This window comes from Antechinus flavipes, chromosome 4, assembly GCF_016432865.1.
Source record: "Antechinus flavipes isolate AdamAnt ecotype Samford, QLD, Australia chromosome 4, AdamAnt_v2, whole genome shotgun sequence".
NCBI classification, from domain to species: domain Eukaryota; kingdom Metazoa; phylum Chordata; class Mammalia; order Dasyuromorphia; family Dasyuridae; genus Antechinus; species Antechinus flavipes.
Genome location: NC_067401.1, coordinates 292,182,927 through 292,207,934, shown reverse-complemented (window position 1 = coordinate 292,207,934; position 25,008 = coordinate 292,182,927).

The following is a 25,008-nucleotide window of genomic DNA, read 5'->3' as shown; positions in this document are numbered from 1 at the left end:
AACAGGGGATAACCTCAGGTAAAAATAAATACCCCCATAGAAACCATTCTAGTACCGCTTTCCCACACTTAAAATTATATGTATTTTTGAACAAGAAATATACTGAAAGATGTTTAATAATCAGCCCTCTTAAAAAATATACACATGAGAAACGTTTCCATCATTTTCTGAAGTCTAGATAATCAGCAACTAAATAAATTGAGCCCTGATTTTAAATCTGGGTCAGTCCCATTTGGAATTTCTGCAGTTCTGGGTCTTGAGTCTGTAATCTTTGTTCTTGCATTCTCTTCCTTTTAGCCAGCTTTAATTATGAAGATCAACTAAATCTTCCTAAGGTGTTAGTAAATAATAATAGTTTAATGAAGGGACTTAAAACTGAAAGGAAATAATGTCATTCTATCCCTACATTTTATAGTTGATTAAAAAATGGACGTTAAGGTCACATAAGTATCTGGTATTCCTAGTGATTGTTCTAAGCCATCAAGGGAAAAATATAAATAGATAGATAGATAGATAGATAGATAGATAGATAGATAGATTATCTTTAATGGCTAGGTAACTGTGCAGAAAAATTTTAAAAAGATTTCTATAACAATGCTTGAAAAGTTATCAAACTATGCATACCCTTTGATCCATCACTGTTACTACTGAGCTTATATCCCAAAGAGATACTAAAGAAGGGAAAGGGACCTGTATGTGCCAAAATGTTTGTGGCAGCCCTGTTTGTAGTGGCTAGAAACTGGAAAATGAATGGATGCCCATCAATTGGAGAATGGTTGAGTAAATTGTGGTATATGAATGTTATGGAATATTATTGTTCTGTAAGAAATGACCAACAGGATGATTTCAGAAAGACCTGGAGAGACCTACATGAACTGATGCTGAGTGAAATGAGCAGGAGATCATTATATACTTCAACAACAATACTATATGATGATCAGTTCTGATAGATGTGACTCTCTTCAACAATGAGATGATTCAAACAAGTTCCAGTTGTTCAGTAATGAAGAGAATCAGCTACACCCAGGGAGAGAACTATGGGAAATGAGTGTGGACTACAACATAGCATTTCCACTCTTTCTGTTATGTTTGCTTGCATTTTTGTTATCCTTCTCAGTTTTTTTAACCTTCTTTTTAGGTCTGATATTTTTTGTGCAGCGAGATAACTGTATGAATATGTATGCATATATTGTATTTAACATATACTTGAACTTATTTAACATGCATTGGACTACCTGCCATCTAGGGGAAGGGATGGGGGGAAAAAGGGGAAAAGTTGGAACAGAAGGCTTTGCAAGGGTCAGTGTTGAAAAATTACCCATGCATATGCTTTATATATAAAAAGCTATAAAAAAGAGATTTCCATCAAGAACAAATGAAGCCTGAATGCAGATCAAGGCATAATTTTTCTTTAATTTCATTCTTTTTCTTATTTTCTTTTTTCTGTGTTTTCTTTCACACACCATGACTAGTACAGAAATGTGTTTTGCATGAAGGCAAATGTATAACATATCAAATTGTTTGCCTTCTCAATAAGGTGGAAAGGGGATGGAGGAAGAGGGAAAAAAGAAGAGATTTTTGAATTTGAAAAAAAAATTAAATAAATGTTAAAAATTATTTCTATATGTAATTGGGAAAAATAAAATATTAAATTAAAAAATAAGAAAAGAAAAAAGTAAAATTATTTCTCTCAAAATGGCTAAAATAAAATGTTTACACTTAAAAGAGTAAGTCTTGATTTCTGGAAATGCCTCATATGAAATATTTCATTGATTCACTATAACTAGACAATTGAAATGTTATTACCTTTGCTATATAGAAAGACAAAGATTTAGACATAATGTATAACAACGTAAATTCATGGACATGTTAATGTGATCACAAGGATTATAGTTTTAGACATGGAGGGGGCCTTGGAAATGATCAGGTCCAACTGTCACATTTTACAGAGAGGTTAAATGGCTTGCCCAAGATCACTTTCTGGCTATCTGGAGAACACCAACTAATATACATTATGTAATGTGTCTGAATTTTCTGACTTCAAAATTTATTTTAAACATCTTTTAATATTATTAAACTTATAAATTTTCATCTCAAAGGAAAATGTAAACAGAATATTAATGAGTCAAAAGCCAAATGAAAATGATTTGGGTATTATCTCTTCTACTAGACTGTTTATTCTGAATGTCTTCTCTATTAGTACTGATAATATAGGATTATATATTAAAATGAATGCAATGGGGGGAATGGTCAATGAAAACCAAGTTCTCAAAGCATGTTCATAGTTTCCCTTTCTGGTGTGTTATGTAGAACATACTCAGAAATTCCTGCCTCATTCTAATCCTCCACAGGGAACCTTGATGATGCTATTTCCAGACATGAATGATTGAAGGGTTGGCACTGTGAGGTAAGAAAAATTTTCTTAGTGGCTGAAGAGCCAAAGGGATTTATGACTTAAACGTTTCTTAGTCAGAATTGAATCACTTACAAAGGAGTGACCTGATTTCTATAGGCAGGTAGGTGGGAGGAGAGTAATTTCCCTTTCTCTCATTCCATCAATATCCATTTGTAAACTTATGTTGCCTTTGTTTCTTATTCTTTTTTGAAGTAATAAGGTAATAATAATAATATGTGATAAGTATAATAATAGGCAATAACAAGATAATAATAATAATTATTATTATTATTGAGTGGTGCAGTGAATAGAGTGCCAGGATTGGAGTCAGGAAAACTCATCTTCCTGAGTCCAAATCAAAATACTTCCTAGTTGAGTGATCCTGGGCAAGTTACTTAGACATTTGCCTCAGTTCTTCATCTGTAAAATGAGGTAGAGAAGCTCATGGCAGATCACTCCAGTCTCTTTTCCAAGAAAACCCCAAATGGGACCTTATCTGCAAATGACTGAACAATAACATAACAAAAGGAAAATACCCAGGAGATCCATCAAAGCCACCAGAAATCTCAGAAGCCACTCTAATCAGGAACAGAGATGGATGGAATGAGAGTAGTCCACAGCAGAAGAAGTATCTGCAGATTAAGTTAGAAGACAGTGACCTGGGAATGGAGTCACACCCTCATGGTTAAAAGACATGTTGGTTATGGTCTTTAAGTATACACTGCTCCCTGGATCCCAGCAAAGATTTGTGAATAAAAGCATTCACAGGAGGACTGTACAGATAGGGATCAAAGAACTTCTAGGAATAGTAGTTGGGAAGCACACTTTGGCACAGGGAGTAAAGTGCTGTGCTGGAATTCCAGCTTCAAACACTTACTAGCTGTGTGACTCTGAGCCAATCATTTTATCTTTGTTTACCTTAGTTTTCCCTACTATAAAATGCTGATAATAGTGCCTACCTCAATACAATTTTGAGAATCAAATTAGATAATTGTAAAAAGTATTTAGTATAGTGTTAGCTACATAGTAAGTGGTACATAAATGTTTATATAGCATATACAACTATGCTTTAAGTTTATACTCACTCTCCCTAAAGTTTCCACTGGTTATAGTGAAAAAAAATTCTAAAATTAATGAAAAGTCCAAGAGACAGAGTTTCTGAATAATTAATAATCAACTCATTAATTATGATTAACTAATCAATGAATTGAAATTAATGATTCTCTTGGAAACCAAAGATGATCTTTTAGATTGTTGAATGGTTAAATACCTTTGGAAAAGCGGTGTCCTTGATAGGTGAAAATCAGCATGGATTGGTTAGCAATTAATTAATTATATAATGAATGTTATAATGAAAGGTGGGCTTATTCTAATGACTCTGATAATGTCACTCTTAGAAAAAAAGACACATTTCTACTCAGACTATTCCTGAGTCAGTCAATTTAAACAAAAAAGATCTATATTCCATCCCAGTCCTACCTGAATAAAAAACAATGGTGTGTTTACAGTAAGAACTCCTCCTAAATATGGTCTAGGTAAGGTGAATTCTTTGGGCAAGGTCTGAGATGTCCTTGGGAGACAGGGTTTTGAATAACCAGAAGCAGATAAAAAAAAAGATCTTTTGGTGCTGTATATAAATTTGATTATTAATGTAATAAGACAATAATCATTTTTTTCCTCAGCTCTCCAGTTTTGAAGGAATTGTAACAAATTCTTCTTACTATTTCTTCTTGATAACCTTTGAAGCTAATGGAGTTCAACTGATTCTGGTTAATAAGGTGCAACACAATTTGGGGAGGCCCAGGAGTGGAACACACTGGGTTGAGACCCAGGAGTGACAATATTACAAATCTCTAATTTTGCAGGAGTTCTCCAAGGGCTTGAAGGAAAGTAACTCTGGGATCCAGAATTGTGGAAGCTGGGAATGAGTCTAGAGGAGATTCTATTCGCATAAAAAGGAAAATATTGGAAGTGGAAGGAACGGGAACAATACATTTTAGCTTCCCTCTCTTGAAAGTTATAATTTTTGAATGATCACAGGAGAAAACTCAAAATATCATGAAAAAAGTAGTTATTAATGTCAAAATGATGTTTCGTGGACATCATAGGGAGAAAAATAAGCAAAAATGACCTATCTTTTCGAGGTATTTTAAGACATCATGCAGGGAAATAAACATGTTTTTCTTTTCTATTATAGTATTTTATTTTTCCTAATGCATTCAAAGATAGTTTTCAACAGTCACTTCTGAAAAAGTTTGTATTCCAAATTTTTCTCCCTTTCAATCCCCCAACCCTTTCCCCAAGACAGCAAGCAATCCTATATAAGTTAAACATGTATAATTCTTCTAAACATTTCCATATTTGTCATGTTGTACAAGAAAAATCAGATCAAAAAGTGAAAAAATGAAAAAGCAAACAAGAAAATAACAAGAACAATAACAAAGATAAAAATACTATGCTTTGATCCATACTTAGTCTCCATAATTCTCTTTCTCTGGATGTGAATGAAAATTTCCATCACAAATCTATTGGAATTGCCTTGAACCACTTAATGTTGAATCATTGTGTAATCTTATTGTTATGGTGTACAATATTTTCTTGGTTCAGCTTACTTTATTCAGTATTAATTCATATAAGTCTTTCCAGGCTTTTCTAAAAACCTCATTGCTCATCATTTTTAATAGAACAATAATGTCCCATTATATTCATACTATAAGTTATTCAGCCATTCACAATTGAATTTACCCAAATTAACTACAAAGATACATGAAGGAAAATATTTTCTTCCTCCAGAGAAAGAAAATATAGATGAATAGAAAAAGATAGATAAATTATAGATAAATAAATAGATAAAAATTAAAAAGATAGAAAAAATAAAAAGAGATAAGTAGAAGATAAATAAAAGAAAAGATAAGTAGAAATATGTATAGAATGGTTATATATCTGTAGGTATATGTATATGTATATATAGATATACATATTTGTGTCTAATGGTAGCCATCTCTAGGCTAGGGAAAGGGAAGATAAAAAGGGAAAAAAATACACACTATATATATGCATACATCGATATTTCTTTATATTTAAAAAGGAAAAGCAAATTGTACATAATAGTTGGAGTTACATGTACATTCATATTTTTTTCTTATTGTATTATGTCATAGAAATATTTATTTCTTACGTTCAGAATAAAATAAATAATTAAAAAAGTCAATCATGTACATGAAATAAAGTGAAGTAAGATAAAGAGAATTATGCATCTAGCAATAGCAATATTTTTGAAGAGTAACTGAATAATTAAACTATTTTGAGTAATGATTATTCAAATCAACTACAGAGAACTTGTAAATGAAAATGCTATCCATCTCCAGAGAAAGAACTGATATATAGAAATATGGATATATTATTCCATATATATATATACATATATATATAATGTGTGTGGCTTCATATATATGTAATATATGTATATATATGTAAAATATATATGTATATATGCATAAATGCTGGCCTTATGGAGAGTAGAAAGGAAGAGAGAGTGATAACTCAACAAAAAATAAAGCAGAAAAAAGTGACCTTCCATGAAGTCAGAATAATTTGTAAACGTTTGTAATATAAAAAGAAAACAAATAAATAATGTCCTCAATATGCTAGGCAGCTTAGTGGTATTGTGGATAGACTCATCTTCCTGAGTTCAAATCTGGTCTCAGACAGAGACACACCAGCTGTATGACTCTGAGCAAGTCATTTAAGCCTGTTTGCCTCAATTTCCTCATCTATGAAATAATCTGGAGAAAGAAATTACAAATCTTTATAGAATCTCTGCTAAGAAAGCCAGAGTTGGGCACTACTGAAACAACCGAACAGCAACAACACTTGATATGTTAGAGACTTTCTGCTAGATATTTCAATATTTCATGGTTATGTGTGAAACTCTTAACTATCCATCTAATTCTCTTTTAAAAACTGTATTGGTAGTCTTATTATTTTTCTTTTATATCACTTTTCTTACATAGGTCATCACTGAAAATATAGTTTGCTTATTCCCACCTTGGGTCTTTCTATTATATTTTGGTAACCTGTAATTTTTATTCCTCAGAGTTTGTTTTATGTTAAGAATCACATCCATACTGTCAGAAGAAAATAAAGAGGCCAAATACTTAAGTACCACTCAGAAACCTCATTCATTTCTTTGAAAAGATCAAATGAGATGATATTTGTAAAGCACTTTGCATAGTATCTGGCACGTAGCAAAATGCTTAATAAATGTTTATTCCTGTCCCTTCTCTTTACATTATGTATAATTTTAAAAGAGAGACAGAAAGTGGTAGGGATGGCAAGCATCAAATAGCATCACTCAAATGTCATATAAAAATAAATTAATTATATTTTAATAGACAGAAAACAACTGGTATGGGAATCACAACAGTTAGTCATCAAGTATTTATTAATCATCTACTATATATTAAGTTAACTTGATTTCTCCTTACCAAATGGAGAGACATGGAAACTAAAGGCAGTTCTAGTTTATAATTTAGATAGGTGAAGAATAATTAGTTATCTAGATAAAAGGCGATTATAAATTCATACAAAACTTACGTAATAGATATTTTTGAAGAGCATATTGCATGATGAATTAATAGACATGATAAGAGAAGTTACAATTCAACTGCAGGTTTTATGTACAGAACATAGAGGATTGTGATTTGGAAGTAAATTATGTTTAGAATCAGGAGAACGACATAACTGAAATATGAATAACTTAACTTTTCTTTTGGCCAGCACTAAAAAGAATTCTGTTCATCTTGAAGTACTCATAAAAAATGAATGGGTGTTCATAAACAAAATATTTAAAATAAAGGCAGATTAAAAAATAAGATGATTACATTTATAATTACAGGAAGTTAGAAGAGTTATTAGGTGAACTTGCTAAACAAAAGTTTTGAGTTGGCTCAGTGACCAAAAAAGGTTTATAAAAAGGTCTCCTGGACATATTCTTGTTTTCTAACAGGTTATATACCTAAGTATAACATATCCATGAATATTCATTTCTCCTACTCTCAAGGAGATTACAATTCAGTCTGGATAAAAAATAAATGGTTATAACATAAAGTAGAATGTGACAAATGTGTGAATGTGATACAAATAAAGTTCTTTGATAATTCAGAGGAGAAATATAACTTCCAGTTGAACAGAATGGAGAAAGCAGGATTAGTAGGAATTGGGAAGGTGCAAAAAATTGGAAAAGGACTTTTTAAGAAACAAAATGAGGACAGAAAATAAGAATGATAATAGTTTGTAATGGGAGATGGGGGAGTAGCAGTGATTTTTCCTATTGCATATGTAGTCTCTTCTCACATAAAGTTGGCTACAAAGAACGTCATATACTTCTAGGAATTTTGGAATAGTCTTCTTTTATCCCTTATATTTCTACTATCTATCAAGCCAAGGAAAAGAACAATAATTGTCAAGGCTCAGTAAATTATCTTCTGCAAAGAATTACTCAGGGGGCATAAAGTACATCATTACTGAGATGATGGTAGCAAAGCCATGCAGCTAGAGCAAGAAATGAGCTGGGAATAGGCAATGTATTTAAATGATATACATGCAATGCCAAGAGACCTAGGAAAGGGTCCCATATGTATATATGTGTGTAGTTTGATCTCTTATGGAAGATGTTTAGGAAGACTTGCATATGAATCTCAAGAGTTAAGTAGACATGAATGACATGTAATTTGCATAATTTGAAGAGAATAGCAATATGAAAGGAATCAGAATTTTTAAAAATATTAATTTATTGCCTATCATTAAGTCCAATGTTGATAAATTTTGGGTTCTCTAAGATTTGTAATGACCCTGCTCTTCTTACTTTACACTATTTTCCTTTGTGATTTCAACTCCCATGGATCAATTATAATATTTACAAGTTGATTCACAGTTCTATTTGTTTAGCCCCAAACGCTTTGTTGACTTCCAGTCTCCAACTGCCTATTAGAAATATATTTTTTAAAGTATTAATTTATTTTAACATTCGTTTCTTTTTAAATTAAGTTCCAAATTCTTTTCCCCTCTTCACCACCCACTGAGAAGACAAGCAACATGATATCCAATATACATTTGAAATCATGCAAATAACATTTTCATATTAACTATATTACTCACTCCCTCCTGTCCCCCCCAACCTCCTCCCTCCCCCGCCAAAACTAAAAGAATAAAAATAAGAAAAATTATACTTCAATTTATACTCAGAGTTTGTAATGGGCTGAGGCTTGAGTTGATGCACTGAGGTCCCAAGCACATGAGGCTAAATAGTAATTGGACCATACTCTATTAATATATAAGCTTGGAGAAAGAATGGCCCCCGCCCACTCTTTGTGCAAGTCCTGATGTGTTGTATAGGAAATGACGTTTTTGGCGGGTAGAGGCAGGGGAGAGGAAAAGGAAGTGGAAAGAAAGACTGCTGGCTGGCGTCTTAACACAGCTGCTCGCATTGCTATCACAACCGCCCTTCACCTCCAATCCCCCTCTGCTAGCTGGCTTCCTGTCGCAGCTGCCCAAATTGCTATCGCAATCCTTCTTGCCCATATTGCTATCGCAATCCTTATTCACCTCTTCACTTCAATAAAGGGAAAAAATCTTCAATCTCACTTCAATAAAGATTGAAGATTTTTCCCTTAAGCTGAATTCCTGACTCCAGCTAATTTTAAATATGCGGTCATCACAAGAGTCTATCTTATCTTTCTCTGCAGGTGAATAGTATTTTTCATGATGAATCTTTTTGACTTGTCCTGGACCAGAGTAGCCAAGTCTTTCACAGTTGATCATTAATACAATGTTACTGTTACTGTGCACAATGATCACTAATATCAGTTCATATAGATTACCATTTTTTGAGGGTAGACTTCTTTTGTCATTTTTTATAGAACATAGAACTTTATCCCAATTATGTGCCATAACTTGTTTAGCTAATTTGTAATTGATGAGTATCTTTTCAATTTCCAATTTTGTCACCACAAAAGAAACTGCAATAAATAGTTTTGTACAAAGAAATTCTTTTTCTTTTTTATTTGATTTCTTTAGGGGTAGTACTGCTGCATCAAAGAGTATACATAGTTTTATAACTGTTTGGGCATAGTTCCAAATTATTTTCCAGAATGTTTGGACTAGTTCAAAACTCCACCAAAAACTTATCAGTGTATCTATTTTCTTTCATCTCCTTTAGCATTTGTCAATTCTGATAGGTATGAGATGATACCTCAGAGTTATTTTGATTTTTCTTTTTCTAATCTATAGTGATTTAGAACATTTATTCATCTGATTGCAGACAGCTTTTATTTCTTCTTCTGAAAACTGCCTGTTCATATTTCTTGACTATCAATTGTTTCTTATTTTAATAAATTTGACTTTACAAATTTGACAGTTCTCTACATATTTGAGAAGTGAAGTCTTTATTAGAGAAACTTGCTGTGAAAAATTTTGATATTGCTTCATTGTTTATGGTACTTTTTAGCAAAATGTGATTTCTCTAGTTATTTTCTTTAACTAGGTTTCATTTTTGCTTTTGTTTGTTTAGGATAATGATGGTCACATTTGCCTTTTTTTTTGCTTTAGCAGACCCACAATAGATTTTGTTCTAGCCCTTTATTTTAACTCTTTATATATCTTTCTGTTTCAAGGATGTAGAGGGCTGGAACTTTGGAGAAATATACTTGAAACAAGGATACTTATAACAAGATGTTAACTCAGTGGAATTGATGAGATGATGCTTCTCTAGTATACATATACTTAGTACTTTGCATGGTGATGTAATGGTTCTCTAGTTCACACATAATCAGTATGCTGTAACAATGTAATTGTAATAGGGTATTTAAGGGCTGCCAAGGACTGGAAATGAGACATTCCATTTTTGACCATTCCCCTGGTGGCTCTCTGCCTTCTGCACTCCTCCACTAAGATCAAGGCTGGTCCTAAGGTCCTCCAGAAACCTACTTAAAACATTATAAAGGATCTTTTGAAAGTAACAAATTGTTAGATTCTAATCTGTTCTGCTATCCATCTCCATTTTATGGGTGAGTTCAATTCATTCACATTAATAGTTATGATTGTTGTTGTTGCTCAGTCATTTTAGTTTTGTCTGACTTTTCATATCCCCATTTGGAGTTTTCTTGGCAAAGATACTAGAATAGTTTGCCATTCCCTTCTCCAGCTCATTTTACAGATGAGGAAACTGAGGTAAACAGGATTAAATAACTTGTCACACAGGTAACAAGTATCTGAATCTAGATTTGTATTCAGGTCTTTCTGACTCTAGGCTTATCACTCTATCCACTGTCCCACCTAGCTTAGACAGTTATGATTACTAATTGTATTTTCTTCCATTCTATTTTCTTTTGTTTTCCATCTCTCTTTATTCTGTCCCTCCTCTAACGTCTATTTTACTTCTCATTACTGTCTCCTTGAGTTTTCCCTTCTTTTTTGTCATCTCCACCCCCATATCTCTTATTCCCTTTGCCTCTTATTTTCCTATTAGAAAGTGTAGATTTTTATACCCAACTAAGTGTGCATATATATTCTTCCCTCTTTGAAACAATGCTGTTGAAATAGAGTTTAAGCATTGCCTGGCACCTTTCCCTTCCCATTTCCTTGTCTAATAAAAAAGCTCTTTCTTGCACACTTCTTTTATGTAAGAAAATATTCTGCATTCTACCTCTTCCTTCCCCTTTCTTCCATTGCATCCATATATTGATACAAGTGTGCTTTGTTTTTCTGCATAGGAATTGCTTCCTTCTTTGTGCATATGTTGCCAAAACCTAACATGCTTCCTAACTGTGGGCTTAATAATAGTGGCTTAATAATTGCTTCTTGATTGAATGATTTTTTTTTGTTGCTTGACTCATTCATTCTGGTCATTGTAATTTTATTGATGAAATTTAAAACACACTAGTTTTTTAGCTTCATGGTCACATTATTTATTCATAGTGCCTTTATCGTTTGTTAAATATCTAATTGGTATTGTTTTTCATGAATTACTATCTAATCAAGTTTTTGTTATTTCTTGTATTTTTGTGGGCTGGTATCAAAAATGTCTTATTTTGTTCTTTCTATGCATTTCTGCCCCTCTCATATTTTTTTTGGATTAGAGGTGGATCCAATAATGTGCAGGGCATTTCCTTTCAGTGATTGTAATACTTTAGTGCTAACCAGTTTCCCATACTTGTACATGCATGCCTATATATGTTTTTACAATTTCATTATACATCATTAGAATCATTGATGTCAAACATATGAAGTTACCTTTGCAACAACCAAAAAACACTTGCCCGAATGAATTCTAACTTGTAAGATTTCTATTTTATTTTCACAAGGTCCATAAAAATGATCCTGATTTAGAAATATTTGAATGAATATTTCACTTCAGGTACACAGTGATCCAAAGTATACAAACCAGTTTGTTTATTTAACTTTATTAACTTTGAACAGACTATGAAATAAATATAATAGTGGTTGAACCAAAACAAATATAGAAAAATCCGACAAAGTTTACCATATAGGAGTTAATAATCAATTATTTCCCACTGAATACATGTTGTCTTCCCTTTCTTCCTTCTAATTGTTATTCTCTCTCTTTTTTATATACTTTGAATATTCTTTAAACCAAATTTTCACTCCAGTTGTATCATTCTATAAATGAATCTCCATTGACTAATTATTCTAATTGCCTCATAAACTACAATTTCATTTTGCTATTTTGCTAATAAAACTAAAATGCCTTGAATATTAACTATTATTAATAACGTTAGCAAAAATTAATACCAATTGATTCTAAAACAACATTTAGAGGTAGACAAAGTTTTAGAGAACACATACTCTAGGTTTTTTATTTTATAGAATAAGAAACTGAGGATTAGAGAGAAGAAAGAAAATTGTTTGATTTCACACAGGTAGTAAGTAATGGAAGTAGGATGTGAAACCATTTTGTCTGATTCCAAATCCATTGCTATTTTCTCTGCACCACACCCACAAACTTATTAGATCTAGATCCATTAGACTCAGTTAATAACTTTTATTTACAAGGTTAGTAACCTGTGGTGAAAACATTTTTGTATTACATAAGGGTCTGTAGGATCAGCAGGGGACCCCATCTCAGCATTTATAGTGTTCTAAGAAGCGTAACTTGACCCACGAACTTTGTAATTTTGTAGAGAATATAGGAGGTAAAGCTGGAAGATCAATTCCATATGGTTTTAGTGGAGATGTTTCTGATGTCTCTGCTAGTGTCAATTCACTGTAGGTGAAACCTTTAAAAGTAGATCTACAAGGCAATTCTTCACTGATCCATTTGTATTTTATACCCCATGTGGTATTAGCTCTAGGAATTTAGACAGAGAGATAGGGACCCATTTTGGCGCAATGCCATAATTTCTAAGGAAAAGAAAAGAAACCACAGAAGATCTAGATGAACGTAATGTAAATTGTTCAATATGGTGTCACAATTGAATTTTATACTAAAAAAAAAAATCCCATGATTATATAATAGGTGACTTTTATGTAACCCTTTAAAGTTTTCAAAATACTTTCCATATACTATCACCTTTGAGCTTCACCAAGAACTCACAAGGTAGCAGAGAGAATTACAATTGTTGAAATTTCACTGAGGAAACTGAAGCTATCAGAGATTAAGGTACTTGTCTAGAACCATATAGATGGTATCAAAAAAGAAATTATCTCCACTGACAAAATAATTTCTCTTTTGGGGGAAGTGCTTAATAAATGTTATTAAGTGATAGGGATTACTATATTTAGTATATTATATGCTATATATTATATACTAAATATAGTAACTCTATATTTAGAGTTAAAATGGATTTTAGAGTCCATCTAGTTTAATCCCCTCATTTTACTAAGGAGACTGAGATCCATTAAAGTTAAATAAATTATTTTAAAGGTTAAATTTCAGAATCTGAAGTCAAACCCAGGTCTTTTGACTCAAAATCTTGTAGACTGAAATTAATTAACATAATGCATTTCTGGATACCATAAAGTTATTGATGCTCTTTTATCATGTTACTTTGGGAAGGAGAGCACTAACAATAGGGGAAAAGAGGAAAGGATTTTTGAGGAAGATACTGCTTGACCTTCCTTTAAAAACTATCTGTGAAATGGGGGGTAAGAAGAGAGTGAATTCCAGGCATGTGGGACAGCCAGTATAAAATCACAGAGACAAAAAATAGAGTGGTGTGATGAAGAGGGAGGCAGTTTGGTTAGATCACAAAATACACAACATGGAGTAATTCCCAGTAGAATAAAAAAAAGTATTGGGATAAGCTTGTGAAGAACTTTTAAAACTAAACAGAAGAGTTTATATTTTGCCCTGGGGCATTAAGAAACCATTAGATTTGGTTGAATAGGGGAGTGATATGATCAGATTTGCATTTAAGGAAAGTTACTTTGACAACAGAGTATAGGATGGATTGTAATGGTGAGAGATTTGTTTCAGAGAGACCGATTAGGAGATTTTTTCAATAACTAAGTAAGAAAATCTGAATTAATGTGATAGTTCTATAAGTACATAGAAGGGGATGCAGGAGATATTATGAGGGTAGAAGTAGAAAAATTTAACAAATAATTAGATATAATAATAATAATAGCAACAACAACAATAACAATTAACATTTATATAGTTTATGTGTCAGGCACTGTGTTAATGGTGAATCCTCACAACAACCCAGTGAGATAGATTCTGTTATTATCTCCATTTTACAGAAGAGGATAATAAGGCAAACAGAAATTCAATGACTTGTCCAGAGCCATACAGCTAAATATCTGAGGCTGAATTTGAATCCTTGTCTTCCTTGTTCTAGATCCAGTGTTCTATCTATTGTGTACCTACTTGCCTACAAGAGGTAAGGAATTTCTCATTCTTCATTTTTCTTTTTCCACCAGGATACATGATACATCACAATAATATACTACTTCCTAAAATCATTTCATAATCATTGTTGACTTCATTGTGAAGAATTATGCCATACCTAGAATTCTAGAAAGTAAACTTTCAATGAGAAACCAGGAAATTCTAGGGGCATACAAAGTTCTCAATGAGAATTACTTAACCAGGAAAACCACTTTATTATTGCTGTTTGCTAGGGTTTTTCCACAAATAGCTGCTGAGAACCTTTGTTAAGGTCAAATTTTGCAAAAACTGACCTAATAAAGATAGCAAGGACTTGATACATCATTATAACTGGATTGAGATTCTTCTCAGAGACCTCAAAAAACAGACAAAAACAAGCAAAAAACGTCAATTCAATTTTCATTTCACAAAGTTTTATCTTAGCATTACACATTAGTACCACCACAATTGATATGGTCTACTGGGTATGTGTATCTGACATAGAGTAACTTAACTTTTTTTAGATATTTAAGTTCTTTTTAAAATTTTTACCTGATAGCAAACAAATGCTATATTCCTAGCTTTCAAGAATATTAGTTAAATAGTTGTATCTCACTTCAGTGGTATTCATTTTTCCGTAGGAAGCTTCCAAATTCTTATCCTTTCCCATCCTCCCTCCCCCTCTTCCCCTCCCCAACCCGGAAATCTGTTGGCAGTTTCCTGTCCTTGGATTAAAACAATGGCTCATACAGTAATGTCTACTGGTACAAACCAAGTTGCTCCTAAGAATCTTTTGCACTGTCTCCTTGCTATTTTGAGTAGAAGAGTCAATAAACTGGCACATTCACAACAGCATTTCCAGCAATCTGTTTCCTTTTACAAGAGGAAGAGGAATCCCTGAAAAGCACAGTGGAATGATTTTTAAAGGGGCCTTAAACCTTGGGTGTGACTGACTCAGAGAATGATGGGGGGATAGAAGCCAACATTAGATAATCAAAGACAAAAAACAAAGACAACAAAATTAAGAGCTTATCCCAGGAATATCTGTCCATTGGAACAGAATTGTAGCTAAAGTAAATTTTCCTTTTTTTTTTCCTTTTTGGTCTCTTCATTCTCCTTACCTTCCATGCTTTGTGAAAAACAAAAACAAAAACAACAACAACAACAAAAAAAAAACTTAAAAAAAATCACTCCAAACATCACCAGATCTGTAAAAAGTTTTCAGGAGTCAGGAAAAGGAAAAAAAAAAGTTCTTGGTTTTCTTCTAGAGATTATGCTGGATATTGAGATGGTCTAGGTTTAAAGAAGAGAGTGGGAGAAGACCAGAATCAAGAAGAGGCAACAGTTAAGCAAAAAATCCTGGGAAAATTTGGGATCCTTGATTTTAGAAGATCCAACAATGCCTCAAAACTATCTTAACAATCTCCTCCAGAACAAAATATAAAGTCCTTGTTTGGCAGTTAAGGTTCTTCAAAACCTGGCCCCTTTCTTTCCTTCCAAGTTTCTAACTGGTCCTGGTACCTTCCTCCTTCCAAATCTAGCTTTATTGGCACATATTGCTGTCATTCTTTACAGAGAATAGTCTATAATTCTTTTCCATTCTTTTGCACTGTCTGTTCCTTATTTTCTAAGTACCCAGAACTCTATCTACTCTGACACAACCTGTTTGTTTGCACATAGAAACATGAAAAATGAAAATGTGTATAAAATGATTCCATAGGTTCTTTATCATTCTAAATATGTCTTCAGGCACCTTTTAGTGTTGTTTTAACTCATATTTTGTGATCATTATTGATATTGGGACTCTGGTCCTACTTTCTTTCCTTTTCATCATTTTTTGGTGATTTTCCCACATTTCTTTGAATATTTCAAATTTTTTTCTTATATAATAATAAAGTACTATAATATTCATAAGCCACATTTTCTTCAGCCATTCCCAAATAGATGGGTACCCACTTTATTTCAGTGCAATATTTTGTGTATGTGTGTGTGTTTTGCTAATGTAAAAAATACTACTAGTAACATATTGGTTTAATTTTCTTTTTTTTTTAAAGCAATGACATATTTACTCCCTTTGATAACCTGTTTTATTCTGCCATTTAACTGTTTAGGATTTTGTTGATATTATTTGTTATTGTTTTTAGCATTTGATATTTTTGGTACTTAGTACAAAATTTTCTTGGACTTTTCGATAAACTGTCTTTTTTTTCACTAAACTTAGAAAAAATGAGGTCAAATGAAAATGACTTATAAAATTGGATACCTTGTTATATGCTTGCATTGTGCCACTTTTAGAAATATTGTTAGATACATAGGAAAGCACTCATTGGGAGTCTATTATGTACTCAGTATTGTACATATGCTGTAGGAAATATGGACTCAGTTTACATTTTCTGAAAATTTACAGTCTAGTTGAGGGAATGACTACTATTGCTGCATTGCTTAAAAACAAATTCTCTAGCTGTGTAATAGTTATCATTATTGACAAGTTTATGGAGAAGCTTCTGGAAATATATGTCATGGAATAGAAGTCATAGGTTGACCGTATAATGGGGCTAGTTCCTATCCTGTATCCTTTATAATTTGGTTAAGTCATTCAACTTCTTTAAGCCTTAGCTTTCTTATTTGTAAAATAGGGATCATGATAAACAGTACCACATTATTCTCAGGGATTTTGTGATGATCAAACGAGATAATGTATGCAAAACACTTTGTATAAACTAAAAAGTTCTATACAAATGAATGTGATTATTTTTATGTTAAATGCTAATACTTAACTATTTAGAGGCCAAAATAAATCCACAAAAATGAAGAATGCCAGTTGTCAAAACTATAGCATTCAGGAAGATGAATAACCCTTTTAAAAGGTTCACCAGTACAAATAGAAAAAAGAAATCAGGTTGGATTGTCTTTAAAAAATTGGGTAGTTCTTTTAATTACCTCTATAGATTCTACGCTCTTTGAGGGAAAAGACTGCTTCATTTTTGTCTTTAAAAAAATCCTGGTGTTTGGCAAATAGTAAGCCCTTAATAAATGCTTATTGATTGATTACTTGATAGTAGGTATGAGTAATTGCAACATAACATAAATGTGGAATTTTGCTTGAGAGGTATAACATCAGGGGAAAAATATGACCCATGCTTAAAAAAGTGGGGGTTAGTCAGTTATGGAAAGAGAGGAAGGAGGGTGGGAGAAAAAGAGTGGAGAGATAGACAGAAAGACAGAGACACATATAAGAGAGAACTGATAATAGTCAATGAACATTAAATGCCTCTGTGCTCCCATCAATATTCATTCTACATCAGAAGAAGACATCTAACACATTGGGTAGACTCTGGTCACAGATTTTTGGAAGGAGATTGATAAGAGGAGGAATGAGATTGATAAGAAATATGTAAAGTAGTTTAGGACACCAACAATCTTTGATCTTGCTCATTGGAAGGAATACCTTTATTAAAAGGATCCATAGCTTCATAATTGTTAACTCATCTCCATTGACATATTTAAGTACCACAGAGACTAAATTAGACTGAAATTATGAATTCATTGAAGATAAGGACCCCAACTTACCCATTTCCATGCCCTTTCCCTTTTATTTAGCACAGAAATGCTCAATAAATACTTGTTGATTAATAATTGCTTCTTGCTTAAGGGCATCCTAAACTATCTTTTTAATTATTCTAATGATGGTATGTTTTCAACATAGTCTAATGATTTTCTTTGTTCTTCTGTTGTAATCACTGACAACAAAAAGGAGAATAAGCATCACATCAATGCCAGTTTTTCAGCTTTTTAGCACCATTCACAGATGCCAATAAATTGACATTATCCTGATTCTCAAGAAGGGAAAATGCCCATGTCCATGATTTGCTCTATTATCTTACAAAATCCCTCACAGCTCTTACAGAACCACAGAAATACACTCAGATTGATAACCAGAAAATTCCCACTCTAAAAAGGGGAATGATATAGAAGAAAGATGGGACATAATACTGGAACAGCATAAGATATGTGTCTCATTTATAAGAGACAGAGCTTCCCAGCTGGATCAAAAAAAAATCACTCTGTCTGCTTTATTTCAACTATTTCCTCCCACCCCCAACCAAAATTCTACAAGTAATGTGTTAACTTTAGGATTGCAGACATACCATTGATCACAGATTTTTATGTGGGCTAAGAACAAGAATGCTTCAATAATTTCTTTCTAAGACCTTTGGGATAGATGATGGAGCAAGATATTTGAGTTCGTTGCCAAACATACCGAAGCATAGGTCAAAATGACTGTAATTTATATTGTGAGTGCCAAAAATGCTTGTTCAGCATTAAACAGAAATAGGAGAAAGGCATCAGTGTAATCTCATATTATTATTAAATAATAAAGAAAAGTCTGAGTAATGCTAAGGTTATGACATGAACTGACAAGACCTAGAAAAAGTAATGCTCACCCAACACTCTAATACTGTTTGTAGGCTCCTGTAAAGAATGGAAAATAGGCACCACAGCATGTCTTAGGTATGAATTATCTGCCTTTAGTTTGGAATTTCCTGGCATTTTTTAGCTTGTGTCACAATCCTGGTGTTATTTAAACAAAGGCTTTTAAAATTTTTTTAATGTATTTTTTTTTAAAAGCCATGACCAATATTCTCCCTAATATTTATGAGTTCTGAACATATAGAATCAGGTTTCATGATTGGAAAGAAAAAAAATTATGAAGAGTGAACATATTTGACCAGATTTTTGCTAATAACTTAGAGAAGGGTGAATCACACTCTCTAATTTTATCCAGCTTCCTAAGAAACAAAAGTTCTTGGTCAAGATCAGTTCAAGATCTTTTTCAAGAATCACTCAGAAAACAAGGCTCAGAAGAATTGGACTAATAGCTAGGCCTCTGTCCAAGAGAGATAGAATAGACATTAGAGGGCCTTATTTCCCTTCTGATTTCAAGGGTCCTGCTATTTAGTTAGGCTGATTTATAGATAAGTAGAGTAGTATGATTTCAGGGAGTCAGAAAATATACTTTACTACTTAATAGATTATCTCTCTTATCAACACAGATAGTCTGAAATTCCATCAATTAGATGTTCATTCAAGCTAATAAGAAATATTAGCTAAATAACCTAAGATTAATTATATAGGTAATTGAGAGTTTTGATAGGAATTTTTGAGAAGACTAAAAACAATTTTGGTGCTTGTAACAGTTGGGGAAGACAAGAGTCCAGTATAGCAATCTCTGAGAGTAGAGTACTTTAAAGGAGGTTGAAAATCTTTTCACTTTAGATTTTTGTTTGATCAAATTTGATCCACTCTCTTTTTAGATTCTCTACATTTGGGGTTCAAATCATGAGAATTCTTTATAATTTCTTATCTCTCTAGAACATCTGTTTTTACTTCAGGCTTTGGTACTGAGCTGCCCCAAATCCTTCATGAATCAGGCAAGGAGCAGCATTGAAAAAGTAAAATATTAAATTAGAACCAAAAAGAACATCAAGATTACAGGAAACAAGTTATGTTCCTGAATGAGTACAGTCTTATTCTTCTTGCTCTCCATTAATTTAAAATTCAAGGTCTTCCAGAACCCATGCCTCTGGAAGGGAAGAAAGGGATTTAGTAAATTCTAAGAAGCCAGAGTATGCTTCCATATAGCTGGCCACTAATGCTGAAGATTCCAGTGAAAGTCAGTCTATGTTCTGATATTTGCTTGATTCCCTGGTTCAATCTCCTTGCAGCTCCTGGCTTGGCTTGCTCAGATATTATTCATTCCTCATTCTCACAATCACCATTTATTCAGTTTTTTAGGGCATTTCATCTTCTTGTTCTGAGGTAGACATGCTTTATAATAGAATCATAGATATGAGGTGGAAAGCTCCTTGGCCAAATAGTCCTATCTACTTATTTTACAATAAAGAAATTGAGAGCCAGAAAGATTAAGTGACTTGTCTAAAATCATATAGGTAATAAATGTAAGAGATGGAATTTGAACTAGGTGTTCTGATGCTAAAGACAGTGTACCTTTTCACTATTAAATGATTCTTGAAAACAAAAACATTTTCTCCATGAATTTCTTCTTCTGTTGGAGAAGAATTGCAAACTATTTTTATGTTGGCAAAAAATCGGAAAATGCCCATCAATTGGGAAAGGGATGAACCAATGTTATTATACTCATGTAATGGAATACTATCATGCTGTAAAAATGATATAGGGATTGGATTTAGAAAAAAACTGGCAAAACTTATATGAACTGATGCAAAGTGAAGTGAGTAGTATCAGTACAACAATTTTACAATAATAACATTATTAAAGAAAATAATTTTGAAAGAGCATGTTAACTCCTTTATGTATTCTCCAACAATAAGAAACCTAACATTTTCAATATTCATTCTCAGAAGTTTCTCCTCTCCTCTCCTCTCCTTTCCTCTCCTCTCCTTTCCTCTCCTCTCCTCTCCTCTCCTCTCCTCTCTCTCCTCTCCTCTCCTCTCCTCTCCTCTCCTCTCCTCTCCTCTCCTCTCCTCTCCTCTCCTCTCCTCTCCTCTCCTCTCTTCTCTCTTCTCCTCTCTTCTCCTCCCCTCTTCCCTGCTCTCTTCTCCTTTCCTCTCTTCTCCTTTCCTCTCCTCTGTTCTCCTCACCTCTCCTCTCCTCTCCTGTCTTCTCCTCTTCCCTGCTCTCCTCTCCTCTCCTCTCCTATCTTCTCCTCTTCCCTGCTATCCTCTCCTTTCCTCTCCTCTGTTCTCCTCTCCTCTCTGCTCCTCTCCTCTCTTCTCTTCTTCTCTCCTCTGCTCTCCTCTCATAAAAGAATTAGCTTTTAGCAAGCCAACTAACCCTCAAAAGGAGCACCCAGCAAGGGGATTACGCCATTCACTAGTAAACTAAATTCCTAAAGAAGTTTAGCTCCTTTTCTCTTTCCCAAAGCTCAAGGAGCAGATCTTTCTCTATTTCTCCAGATTTATGGCTTCATCCCTTTATCCTTCATCTTCTCCTATCTTTTCCCACCTTCACCATGGAATATACAGATCGAGGCTTAATTTTTCAATGAAAATTGAAGGGTTATATGATCATTGCATGCTGTGCTTGGTTTATCATACATGAATCATGTAGGGAATAATGTCTATGACACCATGATTGTGTTCACTAACTCAAGCAATCACAATGACTATTCTTACATGATCACTCTGAACATTTAAAATAAACACCACATTTTATTAATTTATTATTTTCTTCTTGGTGTCTTATTTTCACTTAGGATCCATGTACTTATTTTCATTTAATAGCAAATTAGTTCCTTTGAGATTATTACAATTCATCAGGGAAATACTGTGCATATATTGGTATGTGATCAAATTACCTATTTATGAATGTTATTTACTCATTATGCCATAAAGGAGCCTGTTGAGCCCTTATGTAAATTCTTATTAGTTTTCTAATTCTTGCCTCCCTAGGTTCTGACAGTTGAAATCTATTGTGTTTGTCCAGCTGTTTGTTACAGATATCTAAAAATGTTGTTCATTAAAAAGCATAAATAAAGGAATTTCAACATCAAATAAGCTTCTTGATTTCTATTTGATTTTCTCACACTCTCCTCACTTATGTCTCCAAATGGCTAAAAAGTAGTCCACATTTCCCCAGAATGACCTGCAGAAATGTCACTGAAAGGGAGTAATCAATTGAAAACCTTTAAATGCTAAAATTTGAAACTATGTTACAAAATTGTTCATTAAAATGTTAGCAAAATGACTTTAAGGTTGAGTTTTGATACTTTACCTAAATTAAATTAAAAAAAAAAAATTAAAAATAAATAAATAAAAAGGCCACAAAATCCATGAAAAAGGGCACTCATAATACTTATTTATATAATTTCTTGGTAATATATTGGACAATAGTAAAGAAATAATAATGGAAAATTATTATTATTCCTTTAGTGATTTTTAGCATGCAGATGCCATATAATGGGAGTGGACTGAAAACAATTTAACAAGGTGTCCTTTAGGAGGAAAAATGGATGGTAGAACTGTTAGCAAAGAATAGCCTATCAAAAGGAATATGGATGCTTGAGAGTCTAGTGCTCCCCACATATAGCAATAGCTATATGGTCCAGCTAGGTATCAGGAATCAGATGCATCTTCAGGCCTTAGAACTCACTTAGAAGTCTTCAATTCCACTCTAGATTTACTGCATTGAAAAGCAGAACTGTAATGGGCTGAGGCTTGAATTGATGCATTGAGGTCCCAAGCACATGAGGCTAAATAGTAATTGGACCATACTCTATTAATATATATGTTGGAGAAAGAATGCCCTCCCCCCCCCCCCCACTCTTTGTGCAAGTCCTGATGTGTTGTATAGGAAATGACGATTTTGGTGGGTGGAGGCAGGGGAGTGGAAAAGGAAGGGGAAGGAGAGCCTGCTTGCATGGTCATTGCGACGGCTTTTCAGCTCAGATCCCCCTCTGTTAGCTGGCTTCCTGTCGCAGTTGCCCATATTGCTATCGCAATCTTTCTTGCCCATATTGCTATCGCAATCTTCCTCTTCACTTCAATAAAGATTGAAGATTTTTCCCTTAATCTGAATTCCTGACTCCAGCTGATTTTAAATACGCGGTCATTACAAAATAGCTGCACTGGGAGAACAAACAGTTATAGGAGCTAGGAGAAGAAGTAAGGAGGAGCTGGAAAGGCCCAAGAGATGGCTGAGGCTCACTTTTCTACTTAACCCTCCCTACCCTAGGCCAATATCAACAAGACACAATCAAGAGCCACATTGCCTTAACGTTTTCAGAATTCATCAGTACAATTAGAAGTGACAAGGTCTATCCATACCCACTGAAAAGCATCAAACAGAATCAGCCCCAGTAAGATAAATGACAAGTTCAATTTGTTAAGTTCCTGAGGCTTGTCTACTTCAGAGAAATATCCTCATGAGTCCCAGTTGTGATTGATCTAATATATTCCCATTGGCAGTTATTCTCGGGAGTCCAGACTAACCTCTAGTATTTAGGAATCCTGGTGAGCCTCCGTGGGTTTTTTTTTGATCTTAGACTGGATTTTCAGAGGGATTCTATAACTTCAGTAGAGTTCTTAGGGTTAATACATAAGAGGCAGTTTCTAAGCCCAAATTAGGGACTCAAGTAGAATCAGAAGAGCCCTGAAAATATTTAACCGTTTCCATGGCATTCAGCTATGTTCACAAATGACCTTTTCTATTTCTATCATTATCAAGTAACAATTAGCATTCTTGGTAATTATATGTGATCGCAGAAGAACAAAACTTATCTTCTCCTCCCCTCCTTTCTTCCTTTTCTTTCATTTGTTTACAAATGTTTATTAAATGTCTACTGTTTTAGTTAGAGAAGTAGGAGATAGGTCATTAACTGATCACAAAAAATGTGATGCTACAATACAGTATGACTGAGTATAGCATGAAAAGGAAGAAATCACAAGAGTTGTGGTCAGGGGGATTTTTCCTAAGAAGGAAGGAAGACTTGAAAACAGGTGAGATTTTAGACAGGTGGAAAGAGGAGTTGAAGAAGAGGGACAGGTTAAGGATAGAAAAAATATTAAGGTGTATAAATCTTTAGAACAAGAATATTAATCTGAACCCAATAATCATAAGAGTGGCTGGCAACAGTTTCAGTAGGACTGCAAGAATATCTTTGTGGCTCCAATTCCACATCTTGCTTTGGTCTTTCTTCCCAGTCACATGGGAAATCTTGTCTTTTTTCATTTCCATTAAAGTGTGGGAGTGACAGTTGTTTTTGTGGAATTTGTTTAAGTCACATCAATACACTTTCCCTTTCCCTTGTGAATTCAAGGATTTTTGAAGTTTAAGCAATTGGAGACTCAAATTGAAAAACTGTTATTCAAACTAGCCTTTTGAAATCTATTGCATGATATGAATATTTGAAGAAAGATTTTACTCAGTCTTTAATACTTTAATGTCACCTTCTGAAACAAGAATTCTGAATTTGGGAGTTTTGATTCATATTTCATTTTTCTCTTTGTATCTTAGCATCTAGCATAAAATCTGTAGCTTAAAAGGTGCCTAATTGTTGCTGTTTGTTATTCTTGGTGTTTATCCTTCTTTCTTGAAGAGGATGATAATATCAAGGAGGTAATGCTTTGACATAGATGTGAATTGGATTTAAGTGAGGGAGGGTTGTGCAAGGTCTCCTGTCTTACTTTCTCCTCCAGAGCCATCTAGATTCAGAATCAACATGTAGATCAGGATAACTGGAGATGGCCCTCAGATGTCTAATAATTGACTGTTGAATGTATGTGAATGATCAGCCCAATCATTTCATAACAATAACAATCAGCATTTATATAATGATTTTAATTTGACAAAGCAATTTATATCTCATCTTGTTTGATCTTTACAAATGCTATTATAATCCCCATTTTACTATGAAGAGACAGAAGCTATACTTTATAAGATATAAGGACTAACATCTATTAGCTCAGTTGGCTAAAAGAGGATGTTAGAAGAGAAAGTCACAATTGCTGTATAGGTCATTACTCTGAAAAGGAACACGGATGAAATAATTTTATTCTCCTTCAATAGAAAGACAAACTATGGAACTTAATATAGTTTATTCTAAGAGAAAAGAAAACTCATGGAAAAAGGAAACTGATCCCTGAGGACTAATTGCAAAAGAGGGATGAAAAGGAAAGAAATATTTGGTTGAGATGTATGACTTTTAGGTGGAGTTCTTAGAAAGAAGAGAGAAAAATAGGATCAG